Consider the following 21,996-nt stretch of genomic DNA (forward strand, 5'->3'; position numbering starts at 1 on the left):
GACTGGGAGAGAGTATCAGCTGACTGGGAGAGAGTAGCAGCTGACTGGGGGAGAGTTTCAGCTGATTGGTTGAGAGTATCAGCTGACTGGGAGAGGGTAGCAGCTGAATTGTTGAGAGTAGCAGCTGACTGGGGGAGAGTAGCAGCTAATTGGTTGTGAGTATCAGCTGACTGGGAGCGAGAAGCAGCTGACTGGGAGAGAGTAGCAGCTGACTGGTAGAGAGAAGCAGCTGACATGGAGAGACTACCAGCTGACATGGAGAGAGTAGCAGCTGACTGGGCAAGTGTATCAGCTTACTGGTAGAGAGTAGCAACAGACTGGGAGAGTGTAGCAGCTGACTGGGAGACAGTAGCAGCTGACTGGGAGATAGTAGCAGCTGATTGGGAGATAGTATCAGCTGACTGGGAGAGAGTAGCAGCTGACTGGGAGAGAGAATCAGCTGACTTGGAGAGATTAGCAGCTGACTGGGAATGAGTATCAGCTGACTGGGAGAGAGTAGCAGCTGACTGTGGGAGAGTAGCAGCTGACTGGGAGAGAGTAGCAGCTGATCCAGGAGAGAGAAGCAGCTGACTGGTTGAGAGTAGCAGCTGATTGGTTGAGAGTAGCAGCTGACTGGAGAGAGTAGCAGCTGATGGAGAGAGTAGCAGCTGACTGGGAGAGAGTAGAAGCTGATCCAGGAGAGACTATCAACTGACTGGGAGAGAGTAGTAGCTGATCTGGGAGTGAATAGCAGCTGATCCAGAAGAGACTAGCAGCTGACTGGGAGAGAGTAGCAGCTGACTGGGAAGGAGTAGCAGCTGATTGGTTGAGAGTAACAGCTGACTGGGAGAGAGAAGAAGCTGACTGGGAGAGAGAAGCAGTTGACTGTGAGACAGTAGCAGCTGACTGGGAGATAGTATCAGCTGACTGTGAGAGAGTAGCAGTTGACTGGTAGAGAGTAGCAGCTGACTGGGAGAGAGTAGCAGTTGACTGTGAGACAATAGCAGCTGACTGGGAGAGAGTAGCAGCTGACTGGGAGACAGTAGCAGCTAATTGGGAGATAGTATCAGCTGACTGGGAGAGAGTATCAGCTGACTTGGAGAGAGTAGCAGCTGACTGGTAGATAGTATCAGCTGACTGGGAGAGAGTAGCAGCTGACTGGGAGATAGTATCAGCTGACTGGTAGAGAGTAGCAGCTTACTGGTAGAGAGTAGAAGCTGACTGGGAGAGAGTATCAGCTGACTGGGAGAGAGTATCAGCTGACTGGGAGAGAGTATCAGCTGACTTGGAGAGAGTAGCAGCTGACTGGTAGATAGTAGCAGCTGACTGGGAGAGAGTAGCAGCTGACTGTGAGAGAGTATCAGCTGACTGGGAGAGAGTAGCAGCTGACTGGGAGAGAGTATCAGCTGATTGGTTGAGAGCAGCTGACTGGGAGAGAGTATCAGCTGACTGGGAGAGAGTAGCAGCTGACTGGGAGAGAGAATCAGCTGACTTGGAGAGATTAGCAGCTGACTGGGAATGAGTATCAGCTGACTGGGAGAGAGTAGCAGCTGACTGTGGGAGAGTAGCAGCTGACTGGGAGAGAGTAGCAGCTGATCCAGGAGAGAGAAGCAGCTGACTGGTTGAGAGTAGCAGCTGATTGGTTGAGAGTAGCAGCTGACTGGAGAGAGTAGCAGCTGATGGAGAGAGTAGCAGCTGACTGGGAGAGAGTAGAAGCTGATCCAGGAGAGACTATCAACTGACTGGGAGAGAGTAGTAGCTGATCTGGGAGTGAATAGCAGCTGATCCAGAAGAGACTAGCAGCTGACTGGGAGAGAGTAGCAGCTGACTGGGAAGGAGTAGCAGCTGATTGGTTGAGAGTAAAAGCTGACTGGGAGAGAGAAGAAGCTGACTGGGAGAGAGAAGCAGTTGACTGTGAGACAGTAGCAGCTGACTGGGAGATAGTATCAGCTGACTGTGAGAGAGTAGCAGTTGACTGGTAGAGAGTAGCAGCTGACTGGGAGAGAGTAGCAGTTGACTGTGAGACAATAGCAGCTGACTGGGAGAGAGTAGCAGCTGACTGGGAGACAGTAGCAGCTAATTGGGAGATAGTATCAGCTGACTGGGAGAGAGTATCAGCTGACTTGGAGAGAGTAGCAGCTGACTGGTAGATAGTATCAGCTGACTGGGAGAGAGTAGCAGCTGACTGGGAGATAGTATCAGCTGACTGGTAGAGAGTAGCAGCTTACTGGTAGAGAGTAGAAGCTGACTGGGAGAGAGTATCAGCTGACTGGGAGAGAGTATCAGCTGACTGGGAGAGAGTATCAGCTGACTTGGAGAGAGTAGCAGCTGACTGGTAGATAGTAGCAGCTGACTGGGAGAGAGTAGCAGCTGACTGTGAGAGAGTATCAGCTGACTGGGAGAGAGTAGCAGCTGACTGGGAGAGAGTATCAGCTGATTGGTTGAGAGCAGCTGACTGGGAGAGAGTATCAGCTGACTGGGAGAGAGTAGCAGCTGACTGGGGGAGAGTTTCAGCTGATTGGTTGTGAGTATCAGCTGACTGGGAGAGGGTAGCAGCTGAATTGTTGAGAGTAGCAGCTGACTGGGGGAGAGTAGCAGCTGATTGGTTGTGAGTATCAGCTGACTGGGAGTGAGTAGCAGCTGACTGGGAGAGAGTAGCAGCTGACTGGTAGAGAGAAGCAGCTGACATGGAGAGACTACCAGCTGACATGGAGAGAGTAGCAGCTGACTGTGCAAGTGTATCAGCTGACTGGTAGAGAGTAGCAACAGACTGGGAGAGAGTAGCAGCTGACTGGGAGACAGTAGCAGCTGACTGGGAGAGAGTAGCAGTTGATTGGTTGAGACAGTAGCAGCTGACTGGGAGAGAGGTGCAGCTGACTGGGAGACAGTAGCAGCTGACTGGGAGATAGTAGCAGCTGATTGGGAGATAGTATCAGCTGACTGGGAGAGAGTAGCAGCTGACTGGGAGAGAGAATCAGCTGACTTGGAGAGATTAGCAGCTGACTGGGAATGAGTATCAGCTGACTGGGAGAGAGTAGCAGCTGACTGTGGGAGAGTAGCAGCTGACTGGGAGAGAGTAGCAGCTGATCCAGGAGAGAGAAGCAGCTGACTGGTTGAGAGTAGCAGCTGATTGGTTGAGAGTAGCAGCTGACTGGAGAGAGTAGCAGCTGATGGAGAGAGTAGCAGCTGACTGGGAGAGAGTAGAAGCTGATCCAGGAGAGACTATCAACTGACTGGGAGAGAGTAGTAGCTGATCTGGGAGTGAATAGCAGCTGATACAGAAGAGACTAGCAGCTGACTGGGAGAGAGTAGCAGCTGACTGGGAAGGAGTAGCAGCTGATTGGTTGAGAGTAACAGCTGACTGGGAGAGAGAAGAAGCTGACTGGGAGAGAGAAGCAGTTGACTGTGAGACAGTAGCAGCTGACTGGGAGATAGTATCAGCTGACTGTGAGAGAGTAGCAGTTGACTGGTAGAGAGTAGCAGCTGACTGGGAGAGAGTAGCAGTTGACTGTGAGACAATAGCAGCTGACTGGGAGAGAGTAGCAGCTGACTGGGAGACAGTAGCAGCTAATTGGGAGATAGTATCAGCTGACTGGGAGAGAGTATCAGCTGACTTGGAGAGAGTAGCAGCTGACTGGTAGATAGTATCAGCTGACTGGGAGAGAGTAGCAGCTGACTGGGAGATAGTATCAGCTGACTGGTAGAGAGTAGCAGCTTACTGGTAGAGAGTAGAAGCTGACTGGGAGAGAGTATCAGCTGACTGGGAGAGAGTATCAGCTGACTGGGAGAGAGTATCAGCTGACTTGGAGAGAGTAGCAGCTGACTGGTAGATAGTAGCAGCTGACTGGGAGAGAGTAGCAGCTGACTGTGAGAGAGTATCAGCTGACTGGGAGAGAGTAGCAGCTGACTGGGAGAGAGTATCAGCTGATTGGTTGAGAGCAGCTGACTGGGAGAGAGTATCAGCTGACTGGGAGAGAGTAGCAGCTGACTGGGGGAGAGTTTCAGCTGATTGGTTGAGAGTATCAGCTGACTGGGAGTGGGTAGTAGCTGAATTGTTGAGAGTAGCAGCTGACTGGGGGAGAGTAGCAGCTAATTGGTTGTGAGTATCAGCTGACTGGGAGTGAGTAGCAGCTGACTGGGAGAGAGTAGCAGCTGACTGGTAGAGAGAAGCAGCTGACATGGAGAGACTACCAGCTGACATGGAGAGAGTAGCAGCTGACTGGGCAAGTGTATCAGCTGACTGGTAGAGAGTAGCAACAGACTGGGAGAGAGTAGCAGCTGACTGGGAGACAGTAGCAGCTGACTGGGAGAGAGTAGCAGTTGATTGGTTGAGACAGTAGCAGCTGACAGGGAGAGAGGTGCAGCTGACTGGGAGACAGTAGCAGCTGACTGGGAGATAGTATCAGCTAACTGGGAGAGAGTAGCAGCTGACTGGGAGAGAGAATCAGCTGACTTGCAGAGAGTAGCAGCTGACTGGGAATGAGTATCAGCTGACTGGGAGAGAGTAGCAGCTGACTGAGGGAGAGTAGCAGCTGACTGGGAGAGAGTAGCAGATGATCCAGGAGAGAGAAGCAGCTGACTGGTTGAGAGTAGCAGCTGATTGGTTGAGAGTAGCAGCTGACTGGAGAGAGTAGCAGCTGATGGAGAGAGTAGCAGCTGATCGGTTGAGAGTAGCAGCTGACTGGGAGAGAGTAGAAGCTGATCCAGGAGAGACTATCAACTGACTGGGAGAGAGTAGTAGCTGATCTGGGATTGAATAGCAGCTGATCCAGAAGAGACTAGCAGCTGACTGGGAGAGAGTAGCAGCTGACTGGGAGAGAGTATCAGCTGATTGGTTGAGAGTTGCAGCTGACTGGGAGAGAGAAGCAGCTGACTGGGAGAGAGAAGCAGTTGACTGTGAGACAGTAGCAGCTGACTGGGAGATAGTAGCAGCTGACTGGGAGAGAGTAGCAGTTGACTGTGAGACAATAGCAGCTGACTGGGAGAGAGTAGCAGCTGACTGGGAGACAGTAGCAGCTAATTGGGAGATAGTATCAGCTGACTGGGAGAGAGTATCAGCTGACTTGGAGAGAGTAGCAGCTGACTGGTAGATAGTATCAGCTGACTGGGAGAGAGTACCAGCTGACTGGGAGATAGTATCAGCTGACTGGTAGAGAGTAGCAGCTTACTGGTAGAGAGTAGAAGCTGACTGGGAGAGAGTATCAGCTGACTGGGAGAGAGTATCAGCTGACTGGGAGAGAGTATCAGCTGACTTGGAGAGAGTAGCAGCTGACTGGTAGATAGTAGCAGCTGACTGGGAGAGAGTAGCAGCTGACTGTGAGAGAGTATCAGCTGACTGGGAGAGAGTAGCAGCTGACTGGGAGAGAGTATCAGCTGATTCGTTGAGAGCAGCTGACTGGGAGAGAGTATCAGCTGACTGGGAGAGAGTAGCAGCTGACTGGGGGAGAGTTTCAGCTGATTGGTTGAGAGTATCAGCTGACTGGGAGAGGGTAGCAGCTGAATTGTTGAGAGTAGCAGCTGACTGGGGGAGAGTAGCAGCTGATTGGTTGTGAGTATCAGCTGACTGGGAGTGAGTAGCAGCTGACTGGGAGAGAGTAGCAGCTGACTGGTAGAGAGAAGCAGCTGACATGGAGAAACTACCAGCTGACATGGAGAGAGTAGCAGCTGACTGGGCAAGTGTATTAGCTGACTGGTAGAGAGTAGCAACAGACTGGGAGAGAGTAGCAGCTGACTGGGAGACAGTAGCAGCTGACTGGGAGAGAGTAGCAGTTGATTGGTTGAGACAGTAGCAGCTGACTGGGAGAGAGGTGCAGCTGACTGGGAGACAGTAGCAGCTGACTGGGAGATAGTATCAGCTAACTGGGAGAGAGTAGCAGCTGACTGGGAGAGAGAATCAGCTGACTTGGAGAGAGTAGCAGCTGACTGGGAATGAGTATCAGCTGACTGGGAGAGAGTAGCAGCTGACTGAGGGAGAGTAGCAGCTGACTGGGAGAGAGTAGCAGCTGATCCAGGAGAGAGAAGCAGCTGACTGGTTGAGAGTAGCAGCTGATTGGTTGAGAGTAGCAGCTGACTGGAGAGAGTAGCAGCTGATGGAGAGAGTAGCAGCTGACCGGTTGAGAGTAGCAGCTGACTGGGAGAGAGTAGAAGCTGATCCAGGATACACTTTCAACTGACTGGGAGAGAGTAGTAGCTGATCTGGGATTGAATAGCAGCTGATCCAGAAGAGACTAGCAGCTGACTGTGAGAGAGTATCAGCTGACTGGGAGAGAGTAGCAGCTGACTGGGAGAGAGTATCAGCTGATTCGTTGAGAGCAGCTGACTGGGAGAGAGTATCAGCTGACTGGGAGAGAGTAGCAGCTGACTGGGGGAGAGTTTCAGCTGATTGGTTGAGAGTATCAGCTGACTGGGAGAGGGTAGCAGCTGAATTGTTGAGAGTAGCAGCTGACTGGGGGAGAGTAGCAGCTGATTGGTTGTGAGTATCAGCTGACTGGGAGTGAGCAGCAGCTGACTGGGAGAGAGTAGCAGCTGACTGGTAGAGAGAAGCAGCTGACATGGAGAGACTACCAGCTGACATGGAGAGAGTAGCAGCTGACTGGGCAAGTGTATCAGCTGACTGGTAGAGAGTAGCAGCTGACTGGGGGAGAGTTTCAGCTGATTGGTTGAGAGTATCAGCTGACTGGGAGAGGGTAGTAGCTGAATTGTTGAGAGTAGCAGCTGACTGGGGGAGAGTAGCAGCTAATTGGTTGTGAGTATCAGCTGACTGGGAGTGAGTAGCAGCTGACTGGGCAAGTGTATCAGCTGACTGGTAGAGAGTAGCAACAGACTGGGAGAGAGTAGCAGCTGACTGGGAGACAGTAGCAGCTGACTGGGAGAGAGTAGCAGTTGATTGGTTGAGACAGTAGCAGCTGACTGGGAGAGAGGTGCAGCTGACTGGGAGAATGTAGCAGCTGACTGGGAGATAGTATCAGCTAACTGTGAGAGAGTAGCAGCTGACTGGGAGAGAGAATCAGCTGACTTGGAGAGAGTAGCAGCTGACTGGGAATGAGTATCAGCTGACTGGGAGAGAGTAGCAGCTGACTGAGGGAGAGTAGCAGCTGACTGGGAGAGAGTAGCAGCTGATCCAGGAGAGAGAAGCAGCTGACTGGTTGAGAGTAGCAGCTGATTGGTTGAGAGTAGCAGCTGACTGGAGAGAGTAGCAGCTGATGGAGAGAGTAGCAGCTGACCGGTTGAGAGTAGCAGCTGACTGGGAGAGAGTAGAAGCTGATCCAGGAGAGACTATCAACTGACTGGGAGAGAGTAGTAGCTGATCTGGGATTGAATAGCAGCTGATCCAGAAGAGACTAGCAGCTGACTGGGAGAGAGTAGCAGCTGACTGGGAGAGAGTAGCAGCTGATTGGTTGAGAGTAGCAGCTGACTGGGAGAGAGAAGCAGCTGACTGGGAGAGAGAAGCAGTTGACTGTGAGACAGTAGCAGCTGACTGGGAGATAGTATCAGCTGACTGTGAGAGAGTAGCAGTTGACTGGTAGAGAGTAGCAGCTGACTGGGAAAGAGTAGCAGTTGACTGTGACACAATAGCAGCTGACTGGGAGAGAGTAGCAGCTGACTGGGAGACAGTAGCAGCTAATTGGGAGATAGTATCAGCTGACTGGGAGAGAGTATCAGCTGACTTGGAGAGAGTATCAGCTGACTGGTAGATAGTATCAGCTGACTGGGAGAGAGTAGCAGCTGACTGGGAGATAGTATCAGCTGACTGGTAGAGAGTAGCAGCTTACTGGTAGAGAGTAGAAGCTGACTGGGAGAGAGTATCAGCTGACTGGGAGAGAGTAGCAGCTGACTGGGAGAGAGTATCAGCTGACTGGGAGAGAGTAGCAGCTGACTGGGAGAGAGTATCAGCTGATTGGTTGAGAGCAGCTAACTGGGAGAGAGTATCAGATGACTGGGAGAGAGTAGCAGCTGACTGGGGGAGAGTAGCAGCTGATTGGTTGAGAGTATCAGCTGACTGGGAGAGGGTAGCAGCTGACTGGTTGAGAGTAGCAGCTGACTGGGAGAGAGTAGCAGCTGACTGGGAAAGAGTGTCAGCTGACTGGGAGAGAGTAGCAGCTGACTGTGAGAGAGTAGCAGCTGACTGGGAGATAGTATCAGCTGACTGGTAGAGAGTAGCAGCTTACTGGTAGAGAGTAGAAGCTGACTGGGAGAGAGTATCAGCTGACTGGGAGAGAGTATCAGCTGACTGGGAGAGAGTATCAGCTGACTTGGAGAGAGTAGCAGCTGACTGGTAGATAGTAGCAGCTGACTGGGAGAGAGTAGCAGCTGACTGTGAGAGAGTATCAGCTGACTGGGAGAGAGTAGCAGCTGACTGGGCAAGTGTATCAGCTGACTGGTAGAGAGTAGCAACAGACTGGGAGAGAGTAGCAGCTGACTGGGAGACAGTAGCAGCTGACTGGGAGAGAGTAGCAGTTGATTGGTTGAGACAGTAGCAGCTGACTGGGAGAGAGGTGCAGCTGACTGGGAGACAGTAGCAGCTGACTGGGAGATAGTATCAGCTAACTGGGAGAGAGTAGCAGCTGACTGGGAGAGAGAATCAGCTGACTTGGAGAGAGTAGCAGCTGACTGTGAGAGAGTAGCAGCTGACTGGGAATGAGTATCAGCTGACTGGGAGAGAGTAGCAGCTGACTGAGGGAGAGTAGCAGCTGACTGGGAGAGAGTAGCAGCTGATTGGTTGAGACAGTAGCAGCTGACTGGGAGAGAGGTGCAGCTGACTGGGAGACAGTAGCAGCTGACTGGGAGATAGTATCAGCTAACTGGGAGAGAGTAGCAGCTGACTGGGAGAGAGAATCAGCTGACTTGGAGAGAGTAGCAGCTGACTGGGAATGAGTATCAGCTGACTGGGAGAGAGTAGCAGCTGACTGAGGGAGAGTAGCAGCTGACTGGGAGAGAGTAGCAGCTGATCCAGGAGAGAGAAGCAGCTGACTGGTTGAGAGTAGCAGCTGATTGGTTGAGAGTAGCAGCTGACTGGAGAGAGTAGCAGCTGATGGAGAGAGTAGCAGCTGACCGGTTGAGAGTAGCAGCTGACTGGGAGAGAGTAGAAGCTGATCCAGGAGAGACTATCAACTGACTGGGAGAGAGTAGTAGCTGATCTGGGATTGAATAGCAGCTGATCCAGAAGAGACTAGCAGCTGACTGGGAGAGAGTAGCAGCTGACTGGGAGAGAGTAGCAGCTGATTGGTTGAGAGTAGCAGCTGACTGGGAGAGAGAAGCAGCTGACTGGGAGAGAGAAGCAGTTGACTGTGAGACAGTAGCAGCTGACTGGGAGATAGTATCAGCTGACTGTGAGAGAGTAGCAGTTGACTGGTAGAGAGTAGCAGCTGACTGGGAAAGAGTAGCAGTTGACTGTGACACAATAGCAGCTGACTGGGAGAGAGTAGCAGCTTACTGGGAGACAGTAGCAGCTAATTGGGAGATAGTATCAGCTGACTGGGAGAGAGTATCAGCTGACTTGGATAGAGTATCAGCTGACTGGTAGATAGTATCAGCTGACTGGGAGAGAGTAGCAGCTGACTGGGAGATAGTATCAGCTGACTGGTAGAGAGTAGCAGCTTACTGGTAGAGAGTAGAAGCTGACTGGGAGAGAGTATCAGCTGACTGGGAGAGAGTAGCAGCTGACTGGGAGAGAGTATCAGCTGACTGGGAGAGAGTAGCAGCTGACTGGGAGAGAGTATCAGCTGATTGGTTGAGAGCAGCTAACTGGGAGAGAGTATCAGCTGACTGGGAGAGAGTAGCAGCTGACTGGGGGAGAGTAGCAGCTGATTGGTTGAGAGTATCAGCTGACTGGGAGAGGGTAGCAGCTGACTGGTTGAGAGTAGCAGCTGACTGGGAAAGAGTAGCAGCTGACTGGGAGAGAGTGTCAGCTGACTGGGAGAGAGTAGCAGCTGACTGTGAGAGAGTAGCAGCTGACTGGGAGATACTATCAGCTGACTGGTAGAGAGTAGCAGCTTACTGGTAGAGAGTAGAAGCTGACTGGGAGAGAGTATCAGCTGACTGGGAGAGAGTATCAGCTGACTGGGAGAGAGTATCAGCTGACTTGGAGAGAGTAGCAGCTGACTGGTAGATAGTAGCAGCTGACTGGGAGAGAGTAGCAGCTGACTGTGAGAGAGTATCAGCTGACTGGGAGGGAGTAGCAGCTGACTGGGCAAGTGTATCAGCTGACTGGTAGAGAGTAGCAACAGACTGGGAGAGAGTAGCAGCTGACTGGGAGACAGTAGCAGCTGACTGGGAGAGAGTAGCAGTTGATTGGTTGAGACAGTAGCAGCTGACTGGGAGAGAGGTGCAGCTGACTGGGAGACAGTAGCAGCTGACTGGGAGATAGTATCAGCTAACTGGGAGAGAGTAGCAGCTGATCCAGGAGAGAGAAGCAGCTGACTGGTTGAGAGTAGCAGCTGATTGGTTGAGAGTAGCAGCTGACTGGAGAGAGTAGCAGCTGATGGAGAGAGTAGCAGCTGACCGGTTGAGAGTAGCAGCTGACTGGGAGAGAGTAGAAGCTGATCCAGGAGAGACTATCAACTGACTGGGAGAGAGTAGTAGCTGATCTGGGATTGAATAGCAGCTGATCCAGAAGAGACTAGCAGCTGACTGGGAGAGAGTAGCAGCTGACTGGGAGAGAGTAGCAGCTGATTGGTTGAGAGTAGCAGCTGACTGGGAGAGAGAAGCAGCTGACTGGGAGAGAGAAGCAGTTGACTGTGAGACAGTAGCAGCTGACTGGGAGATAGTATCAGCTGACTGTGAGAGAGTAGCAGTTGACTGGTAGAGAGTAGCAGCTGACTGGGAAAGAGTAGCAGTTGACTGTGACACAATAGCAGCTGACTGGGAGAGAGTAGCAGCTGACTGGGAGACAGTAGCAGCTAATTGGGAGATAGTATCAGCTGACTGGGAGAGAGTATCAGCTGACTTGGAGAGAGTATCAGCTGACTGGTAGATAGTATCAGCTGACTGGGAGAGAGTAGCAGCTGACTGGGAGATAGTATCAGCTGACTGGTAGAGAGTAGCAGCTTACTGGTAGAGAGTAGAAGCTGACTGGGAGAGAGTATCAGCTGACTGGGAGAGAGTATCAGCTGACTGGGAGAGAGTATCAGCTGACTTGGAGAGAGTAGCAGCTGACTGGTAGATAGTAGCAGCTGACTGGGAGAGAGTAGCAGCTGACTGTGAGAGAGTATCAGCTGACTGGGAGAGAGTAGCAGCTGACTGGGCAAGTGTATCAGCTGACTGGTAGAGAGTAGCAACAGACTGGGAGAGAGTAGCAGCTGACTGGGAGACAGTAGCAGCTGACTGGGAGAGAGTAGCAGTTGATTGGTTGAGACAGTAGCAGCTGACTGGGAGAGAGGTGCAGCTGACTGGGAGACAGTAGCAGCTGACTGGGAGATAGTATCAGCTAACTGGGAGAGAGTAGCAGCTGACTGGGAGAGAGAATCAGCTGACTTGGAGAGAGTAGCAGCTGACTGGGAATGAGTATCAGCTGACTGGGAGAGAGTAGCAGCTGACTGAGGGAGAGTAGCAGCTGACTGGGAGAGAGTAGCAGCTGATCCAGGAGAGAGAAGCAGCTGACTGGTTGAGAGTAGCAGCTGATTGGTTGAGAGTAGCAGCTGACTGGAGAGAGTAGCAGCTGATGGAGAGAGTAGCAGCTGACCGGTTGAGAGTAGCAGCTGACTGGGAGAGAGTAGAAGCTGATCCAGGAGAGACTATCAACTGACTGGGAGAGAGTAGTAGCTGATCTGGGATTGAATAGCAGCTGATCCAGAAGAGACTAGCAGCTGACTGGGAGAGAGTAGCAGCTGACTGGGAGAGAGTAGCAGCTGATTGGTTGAGAGTAGCAGCTGACTGGGAGAGAGAAGCAGCTGACTGGGAGAGAGAAGCAGTTGACTGTGAGACAGTAGCAGCTGACTGGGAGATAGTATCAGCTGACTGTGAGAGAGTAGCAGTTGACTGGTAGAGAGTAGCAGCTGACTGGGAAAGAGTAGCACTTGACTGTGACACAATAGCAGCTGATTGGGAGAGAGTAGCAGCTGACTGGGAGACAGTAGCAGCTAATTGGGAGATAGTATCAGCTGACTGGGAGAGAGTATCAGCTGACTTGGAGAGAGTATCAGCTGACTGGTAGATAGTATCAGCTGACTGGGAGAGAGTAGCAGCTGACTGGGAGATAGTATCAGCTGACTGGTAGGGAGTAGCAGCTTACTGGTAGAGAGTAGAAGCTGACTGGGAGAGAGTATCAGCTGACTGGGAGAGAGAAGCAGCTGACTGGGAGAGAGTATCAGCTGACTGGGAGAGAGTAGCAGCTGACTGGGAGAGAGTATCAGCTGATTGGTTGAGAGCAGCTAACTGGGAGAGAGTATCAGCTGACTGGGAGAGAGTAGCAGCTGACTGGGGGAGAGTAGCAGCTGATTGGTTGAGAGTATCAGCTGACTGGGAGAGGGTAGCAGCTGACTGGTTGAGAGTAGCAGCTGACTGGGAGAGAGTAGCAGCTGACTGGGAGAGAGTGTCAGCTGACTGGGAGAGAGTATCAGCTGACTTGGAGAGAGTAGCAGCTGACTGGTAGATAGTAGTAGCTGACTGGGGGAGAGTAGCAGCTGACTGTGAGAGAGTAGCAGCTGACTGGGAGATAGAATCAGCTGACTGGTAGAGAGTAGAAGCTGACTGGGAGAGAGTATCAGCTGACTGGGAGAGAGTATCAGCTGACTGGGAGAGAGTATCAGCTGACTTGGAGAGAGTAGCAGCTGACTGGTAGATAGTAGCAGCTGACTGGGAGAGAGTAGCAGCTGACTGTGAGAGAGTATCAGCTGACTGGGAGAGAGTAGCAGCTGACTGGGAGAGAGTATCAGCTGATTCGTTGAGAGCAGCTGACTGGGAGAGAGTATCAGCTGACTGGGAGAGAGTAGCAGCTGACTGGGGGAGAGTTTCAGCTGATTGGTTGAGAGTATCAGCTGACTGGGAGAGGGTAGCAGCTGAATTGTTGAGAGTAGCAGCTGACTGGGGGAGAGTTGCAGCTGATTGGTTGTGAGTATCAGCTGACTGGGAGTGAGTAGCAGCTGACTGGGAGAGAGTAGCAGCTGACTGGTAGAGAGAAGCAGCTGACATGGAGAGAGTAGCAGCTGACTGGTAGAGAGTAGCAACAGACTGGGAGAGAGTAGCAGCTGACTGGGAGACAGTAGCAGCTGACTGGGAGAGAGTAGCAGTTGATTGGTTGAGACAGTAGCAGCTGACTGGGAGAGAGGTGCAGCTGACTGGGAGACAGTAGCAGCTGACTGGGAGATAGTATCAGCTAACTGGGAGAGAGTAGCAGCTGACTGGGAGAGAGAATCAGCTGACTGGTAGAGAGTAGCAGCTTACTGGTAGAGAGTAGAAGCTGACTGGGAGAGAGTATCAGCTGACTGGGAGAGAGTATCAGCTGACTGGGAGAGAGTATCAGCTGACTTGGAGAGAGTAGCAGCTGACTGGTAGATAGTAGCAGCTGACTGGGAGAGAGTAGCAGCTGACTGTGAGAGAGTATCAGCTGACTGGGAGAGAGTAGCAGCTGACTGGGCAAGTGTATCAGCTGACTGGTAGAGAGTAGCAACAGACTGGGAGAGAGTAGCAGCTGACTGGGAGACAGTAGCAGCTGACTGGGAGAGAGTAGCAGTTGATTGGTTGAGACAGTAGCAGCTGACTGGGAGAGAGGTGCAGCTGACTGGGAGACAGTAGCAGCTGACTGGGAGATAGTATCAGCTAACTGGGAGAGAGTAGCAGCTGACTGGGAGAGAGAATCAGCTGACTTGGAGAGAGTAGCAGCTGACTGGGAATGAGTATCAGCTGACTGGGAGAGAGTAGCAGCTGACTGAGGGAGAGTAGCAGCTGACTGGGAGAGAGTAGCAGCTGATCCAAGAGAGAGAAGCAGCTGACTGGTTGAGAGTAGCAGCTGATTGGTTGAGAGTAGCAGCTGACTGGAGAGAGTAGCAGCTGATGGAGAGAGTAGCAGCTGACCGGTTGAGAGTAGCAGCTGACTGGGAGAGAGTAGAAGCTGATCCAGGAGAGACTATCAACTGACTGGGAGAGAGTAGTAGCTGATCTGGGATTGAATAGCAGCTGATCCAGAAGAGACTAGCAGCTGACTGGGAGAGAGTAGCAGCTGACTGGGAGAGAGTAGCAGCTGATTGGTTGAGAGTAGCAGCTGACTGGGAGAGAGAAGCAGCTGACTGGGAGAGAGAAGCAGTTGACTGTGAGACAGTAGCAGCTGACTGGGAGATAGTATCAGCTGACTGTGAGAGAGTAGCAGTTGACTGGTAGAGAGTAGCAGCTGACTGGGAAAGAGTAGCAGTTGACTGTGACACAATAGCAGCTGATTGGGAGAGAGTAGCAGCTGACTGGGAGACAGTAGCAGCTAATTGGGAGATAGTATCAGCTGACTGGGAGAGAGTATCAGCTGACTTGGAGAGAGTATCAGCTGACTGGTAGATAGTATCAGCTGACTGGGAGAGAGTAGCAGCTGACTGGGAGATAGTATCAGCTGACTGGTAGGGAGTAGCAGCTTACTGGTAGAGAGTAGAAGCTGACTGGGAGAGAGTATCAGCTGACTGGGAGAGAGAAGCAGCTGACTGGGAGAGAGTATCAGCTGACTGGGAGAGAGTAGCAGCTGACTGGGAGAGAGTATCAGCTGATTGGTTGAGAGCAGCTAACTGGGAGAGAGTATCAGCTGACTGGGAGAGAGTAGCAGCTGACTGGGGGAGAGTAGCAGCTGATTGGTTGAGAGTATCAGCTGACTGGGAGAGGGTAGCAGCTGACTGGTTGAGAGTAGCAGCTGACTGGGAGAGAGTAGCAGCTGACTGGGAGAGAGTGTCAGCTGACTGGGAGAGAGTATCAGCTGACTTGGAGAGAGTAGCAGCTGACTGGTAGATAGTAGTAGCTGACTGGGGGAGAGTAGCAGCTGACTGTGAGAGAGTAGCAGCTGACTGGGAGATAGAATCAGCTGACTGGTAGAGAGTAGCAGCTTACTGGTAGAGAGTAGAAGCTGACTGGGAGAGAGTATCAGCTGACTGGGAGAGAGTATCAGCTGACTGGGAGAGAGTATCAGCTGACTTGGAGAGAGTAGCAGCTGACTGGTAGATAGTAGCAGCTGACTGGGAGAGAGTAGCAGCTGACTGTGAGAGAGTATCAGCTGACTGGGAGAGAGTAGCAGCTGACTGGGAGAGAGTATCAGCTGATTCGTTGAGAGCAGCTGACTGGGAGAGAGTATCAGCTGACTGGGAGAGAGTAGCAGCTGACTGGGGGAGAGTTTCAGCTGATTGGTTGAGAGTATCAGCTGACTGGGAGAGGGTAGCAGCTGAATTGTTGAGAGTAGCAGCTGACTGGGGGAGAGTTGCAGCTGATTGGTTGTGAGTATCAGCTGACTGGGAGTGAGTAGCAGCTGACTGGGAGAGAGTAGCAGCTGACTGGTAGAGAGAAGCAGCTGACATGGAGAGAGTAGCAGCTGACTGGTAGAGAGTAGCAACAGACTGGGAGAGAGTAGCAGCTGACTGGGAGACAGTAGCAGCTGACTGGGAGAGAGTAGCAGTTGATTGGTTGAGACAGTAGCAGCTGACTGGGAGAGAGGTGCAGCTGACTGGGAGACAGTAGCAGCTGACTGGGAGATAGTATCAGCTAACTGGGAGAGAGTAGCAGCTGACTGGGAGAGAGAATCAGCTGACTTGGAGAGAGTAGCAGCTGACTGGGAATGAGTATCAGCTGACTGGGAGAGAGTAGCAGCTGACTGAGGGAGAGTAGCAGCTGACTGGGAGAGAGTAGCAGCTGATCCAGGAGAGAGAAGCAGCTGACTGGTTGAGAGTAGCAGCTGATTGGTTGAGAGTAGCAGCTGACTGGAGAGAGTAGCAGCTGATGGAGAGAGTAGCAGCTGACCGGTTGAGAGTAGCAGCTGACTGGGAGAGAGTAGAAGCTGATCCAGGAGAGACTATCAACTGACTGGGAGAGAGTAGTAGCTGATCTGGGATTGAATAGCAGCTGATCCAGAAGAGACTAGCAGCTGACTGGGAGAGAGTAGCAGCTGACTGGGAGAGAGTAGCAGCTGATTGGTTGAGAGTAGCAGCTGACTGGGAGAGAGAAGCAGCTGACTGGGAGAGAGAAGCAGTTGACTGTGAGACAGTAGCAGCTGACTGGGAGATAGTATCAGCTGACTGTGAGAGAGTAGCAGTTGACTGGTAGAGAGTAGCAGCTGACTGGGAAAGAGTAGCAGTTGACTGTGACACAATAGCAGCTGACTGGGAGAGAGTAGCAGCTGACTGGGAGACAGTAGCAGCTAATTGGGAGATAGTATCAGCTGACTGGGAGAGAGTATCAGCTGACTTGGAGAGAGTATCAGCTGACTGGTAGATAGTATCAGCTGACTGGGAGAGAGTAGCAGCTGACTGGTAGAGAGTAGAAGCTGACTGGGAGAGAGTATCAGCTGACTGGGAGAGAGTAGCAGCTGACTGGGAGACAGTAGCAGCTGACTGGGAGACAGTAGCAGCTGACTGGGAGATAGTATCAGCTGACTGGTAGAGAGTAGCAGCAGACTGGGAGAGAGTAGCAGCTGACAGAGATGGTAGCAGATGATCCAGGAGAGAATAGCAGCTGACTCAGTAGAGACTAGCAGCTGACCAGTTGAGAGTAGCTGCTGACTGGTTGAGAGAAGCTGCTGACTGGGAGAGAGCAGCAGCTTACCCAGGAGAGAGTAGCATCTGACTGGGAAAGAGTAGCAGCTGACTGGGATAGAGAAGCAGCTGACTGGGAAATATTAGCAGCTGACTGGGAGAGAGTATCAGCGGTCCCAGGAGAGAGAAGCAGCTGACTGGAGAGAGTAGCAGCTGATGGAGAGAGTAGCAGCTGACTGGTAGAGAGTAGAAGCTGACTTGTAGAGAGTAGCAGCTGACAGAGAGAGTAGCAGCTGACAGAGAGAGTAGCAGATGACTGGGATAGAGTAGCAGCTGACTGGTTGAGAGTAGCAGCTGACTGGGAGAGAGTAGAAGCTGATCCAGGAGAGACTAGCACCTGACTGGGAGAGAGTAGTAGCTGATCTGGGAGTGAGTAGCAGCTGATCCAGAAGAGACTAGCAGCTGACTGGGAGAGAGTAGCAGCTGATTGGTTGAGAGTAGCAGCTGACTGGGGGACAGTAGCAGCTGATTGGTTGAGAGTAGCAGCTGACTGGGAGATAGAAGCAGCTGACTGGGAGAGAGAAGCAGTTGACTGTGAGACAGTAGCAGCTGACTGGGAGTTAGTATCAGCTGACTGTGAGAGAGTAGCAGTTGACTGGTAGAGGGTAGCAGCTGACTGGTTGAGAGTAACAGCTGATTGGTTGAGAGTAGCAGCTGACTGGAGAGAGTAGCAGCTGATGAAGAGAGTAGCAGCTGACTGGTTGAGAGTAGCAGCTGACTGGGGGACAGTAGCAGCTGATTGGTTGAGAGTAGCAGCTGACTGGGAGAGAGAAGCAGCTGAATGGGAGAGAGAAGCAGTTGACAGTGAGACAGTCGCAGCTGACTGGGAGTTAGTATCAGCTGACTGTGAGAGAGTAGCAGTTGACTGGTAGAGAGTAGCAGCTGACTGGGAGAGAGTAGCAGTTGACTGTGAGACAGTAGCAGCTGACTGGGAGAGAGAAGCAGCTGACTGGGAGACAGTAGCAGCTGACTGGGAGATAGTATCAATTGACTGGGAGAGAGTAGCAGCTGACTTGGAGAGAGTAGCAGCTGACTGGGAATGAGTATCAGCTGACTGGGAGAGAGTAGCAACTGACTGAGAGAGAGTAGCAGCTGACTGGGAGAGAGTAGCAGCTGATCCAGGAGAGAGAAGCAGCTGACTGGTTGAGAGTAGCAGCTGATTGGTTGAGAGTAGCAGCTGACTGGAGAGACTAGCAGCTGATGGAGAGAGTAGCAGCTGACCGGTTGAGAGTAGCAGCTGACTGGGAGAGAGTAGAAGCTGATCCAGGAGAGACTATCAACTGACTGGGAGAGAGTAGTAGCTGATCTGGGAGTGAATAGCAGCTGATCCAGAAGAGACTAGCAGCTGACTGGGAGAGAGTAGCAGCTGACTGGGATAGAGTAGCAGCTGATTGGTTGAGAGTAGCAGCTGACTGGGAGAGAGAAGCATCTGACTGGGAGAGAGAAGAAGTTGACTGTGAGACAGTAGCAGCTGACTGGGAGATAGTATCAGCTGACTGTGAGAGAGTAGCAGTTGACTGGTAGAGAGTAGCAGCTGACTGGGAAAGAGTAGCAGTTGACTGTGAGACAATAGCAGCTGACTGGGAGAGAGTAGCAGCTGACTGGGAGACAGTAGCAGCTAATTGGGAGATAGTAGCAGCTGACTGTGAGAGAGTGTCAGCTGACTTGGAGAGAGTAGCAGCTGACTGGTAGATAGTATCAGCTGACTGGGAGAGAGTAGCAGCTGACTGGGAGATAGTATCAGCTGACTGGTAGAGAGTAGCAGCTTACTGGTAGAGAGTAGAAGCTGACTGGGAGAGAGTATCAGCTGACTGGGAGAGAGTAGCAGCTGACTGGGAGAGAGTATCAGCTGACTGGGAGAGAGTAGCAGCTGACTGGGAGAGAGTATCAGCTGATTGGTTGAGAGCAGCTGACTGGGAGAGAGTATCAGCTGACTGGGAGAGAGTAGCAGCTGACTGGGGGAGAGTAGCAGCTGATTGGTTGAGAGTATCAGCTGACTGGGAGAGGGTAGCAGCTGATTGGTTGTGAGTATCAGCTGACTGGGAGAGAGTAGCAGCTGACTGGGAGACAGTAGCAGCTGACTGGCAGAGAGAAGCAGCTGACATGGAGAGAGTAGCAGCTGACATGGAGAGAGTAGCAGCATACTGGGCGGGCGAGTGTATCAGCTGACTGGTAGAGAGTAGCAGCAGACTGGGAGAGAGTAGCAGCTGACTGGGAGACAGTAGCAGCTGACTGGGAGATAGTATCAGCTGACTGGGAGAGAGTAGCAGCTGACTGGGAGAGAGAATCAGCTGACTTGGAGAGAGTAGCAGGTGACTGGGAATGAGAATCAGCTGACTGGGAGAGAGTAGCAGCTTACTGTGGGAGAGTAGCAACTGACTGGGAGAGAGTAGCAGCTGATCCAGGAGAGACAAGCAGCTGACTGGTTGAGAGTAGCAGCTGATTGGTTGAGAGTAGCAGCTGACTGGAGAGAGTAGCAGCTTATGGAGAGAGTAGAAGCTGACTGGTTGAGAGTAGCAGCTGACTGGGAGAGAGTAGAAGCTGATCCAGGAGAGACTAGCAACTGACTAGGAGAGAGTAGTAGCTGATCTCGGAGTGAGCAGCAGTTGATCCAGAAGAGACAGCAGCCGAGCGGAAATGGAGGAAAACTCGCCTCCCTGCGGACCTGGCATCCTTTCACTCCCTCCTCTCTACATTTTCCTCTTCTGTCTCTGCTGCTAAAGCCACTTTCTACCACTCTAAATTCCAAGCATCTGCCTCTAACCCTAGGAACTCTTTGCTACCTTCTCCTCCCTCCTGAATCCTCCTCCCCCTCCCCCCCCCTCTCTGCGGATGACTTCGTTAACCATTTTGAAAAGATGGTCGACGACATCCGATCCTCGTTTGCTAAGTCAAACGACACCGCTGGTCCTGCTCACACTGCCCTACCCTGTGCTTTGACCTCTTTCTCCCCTTTCTCTCCAGATGAAATCTCGCGTCAGATGACGGCCGGCGCCCAACAACCTGCCCGCTTGACCCTATCCCCTCCTCTCTTCTCCAGACCATTTCCGGAGACCTTCTCCCTTACCTCACCTCACTCATCAACTCATCCTTGACCGCTGGCTACGTCCCTTCCGTCTTCAAGAGAGCGAGAGTTGCACCCCTTCTGAAAAAACCTACACTCGATCCCTCCGAAGTCAACAACTACAGACCAGTATCCCTTCTTTCTTTTCTCTCCAAAACTCTTGAATGTGCTGTCCTTGGCCAGCTCTCCTGCTATCTCTCTCCGAATGACCTTCTTGATCCAAATCAGTCAGGTTTCAAGACTGGTCATTCAACTGAGACTGCTCTTCTCTGTGTCACGGAGGCTCTCCGCACTGCTAAAGCTAACTCTCTCTCCTCTGCTCTCATCCTCCTAGACCTATCTGCTGCCTTTGATACGGTGAACCATCAGATCCTCCTCTCCACCCTCTCCGAGTTGGGCATCTCCGGCGCGGCCCACGCTTGGATTGCGTCCTACCTGACAGGTCGCTCCTACCAGGTGGCGTGGCGAGAATCTGTCTCCGCACCACGTGCTCTCACCACTGGTGTCCCCCAGGGCTCTGTTCTAGGCCCTCTCCTATTCTCGCTATACCCCAAGTCACTTGGCTCTGTCATATCCTCACGTGGTCTCTCCTATCATTGCTATGCAGACGACACACAATTCATCTTCTCCTTTCCCCCTTCTGATAACCAGGTGGCGAATCGCGTCTCTGCATGTCTGGCAGACATATCAGTGTGGATGACGGATCACCACCTGAAGCTGAACCTCGGCAAGACGGAGCTGCTCTTCCTCCCAGGGAAGGACTGCCCGTTCCATGATCTCGCCATCACGGTTGACAACTCCATTGTGTCCTCCTCCCAGAGTGCTAAGAACCTTGGCGTGACCCTGGACAACACCCTGTCGTTCTCTACTAACATCAAGGCGGTGACCCGATCCTGTAGGTTCATGCTCTACAACATTCGCAGAGTACGACCCTGCCTCACACAGGAAGCGGCGTAGGTCCTAATCCAGGCACTTGTCATCTCCCGTCTGGATTACTGCAACTCGCTGTTGGCTGGGCTCCCTGCCTGTGCCATTAAACCCCTACAACTCATCCAGAACGCCGCAGCCCGTCTGTTGTTCAACCTTCCCAAGTTCTCTCACGTCACCCCGCTCCTCCGCTCTCTCCACTGGCTTCCTGTTGAAGCTCGCATCCGCTACAAGACCATGGCGCTTGCCTACGGAGCTGTGAGGGGAACGGCACCTCCGTACCTTCAGGCTCTGATCAGGCCCTACACCCAAACTGTCACGTCCTGACCAGCAGATGGAGCTGTTGTAGTAGTCTTGGGGTCAGAACGTGGCAGTCTTGTGTGTGTGTGTGATTGTTCTGTGTTGGTCTTGTGACTCCTGATCAGGAACAGCTGGGGATCGTTGTTCCTGATTGGGAGTAAAATATGTAGGAGTATGTTTGTCACTTGGTTTTGTGGGTAGTTGTTTTTGCACTGCGTTGGTGAGCCTGCAAAACGGTTTAGTGTTGTGGGTATCATTTATTGTTTTGTCAAGTGGATGCGCTACTCCTTTTTTGTTAATTAAAATATGAGTATCCACAACTCCGCTGCATTTTGGTCTTCCCTGCAACACAACGAAGGATTTTGTGACAGAACTACCCACCACCAAAGGACCAAGCAGCGGAGAAGAGGACAGAGGCAAGTGAGGGAGGAATGTTGGAAGCAGCGCGCTCGGGAGGTGATGGATTCCTGGTCGCTGGAGGTGTTGACGGAGAGGATTGACTGGACATGGGAGCAGTTGCGGGTCCACTGTGACAACCTGCCTGGGAGGCAGGTAGAACCCGAGAGGCAGCCCCAAGATTTTTTTAGGGGGGGGGCACAAGGGCTATTTGGCGGGGCGAGATTACAGCCCCAGGCCAGCTCCCCGTACCCTTGTAGGGCAGACTGGACAGGTCCCGTGCTTTGGGGTTGGGGCTGTGGTGAGGCCTGGGATTTTCAGGCCGGTAGGCAAGGTACCAGCGCCCCGCATGTGCCAGGGCGAAGTAGGCATCGAGCCGGAAGGGGTGATGCCAACCCTGCGCTCAAGACCGCCAGTGCGCCCTTTCGGTCCGGTGTTTCCCGCTAGACGCACTAGCATGGAGGTGCGTGTCTCCAGGCTGGCACGTCCAGTACCAGCCCCACGCATCAGGAGTCTAGTGCGTCAGCCCAGCCTCGCCAGTCAACAGTCGCCAGAGCTGCCCGCCAGTCAACAGTCGCCAGAGCTGCCCGCCAGTCAACAGTCGTCAGAGCTGCCCGCCAG

This window comes from Salmo salar, chromosome 09 (genome assembly GCF_965601325.2).
Source record: "Salmo salar chromosome 09, fSalSal1, whole genome shotgun sequence".
NCBI lineage: Eukaryota > Metazoa > Chordata > Actinopteri > Salmoniformes > Salmonidae > Salmo > Salmo salar.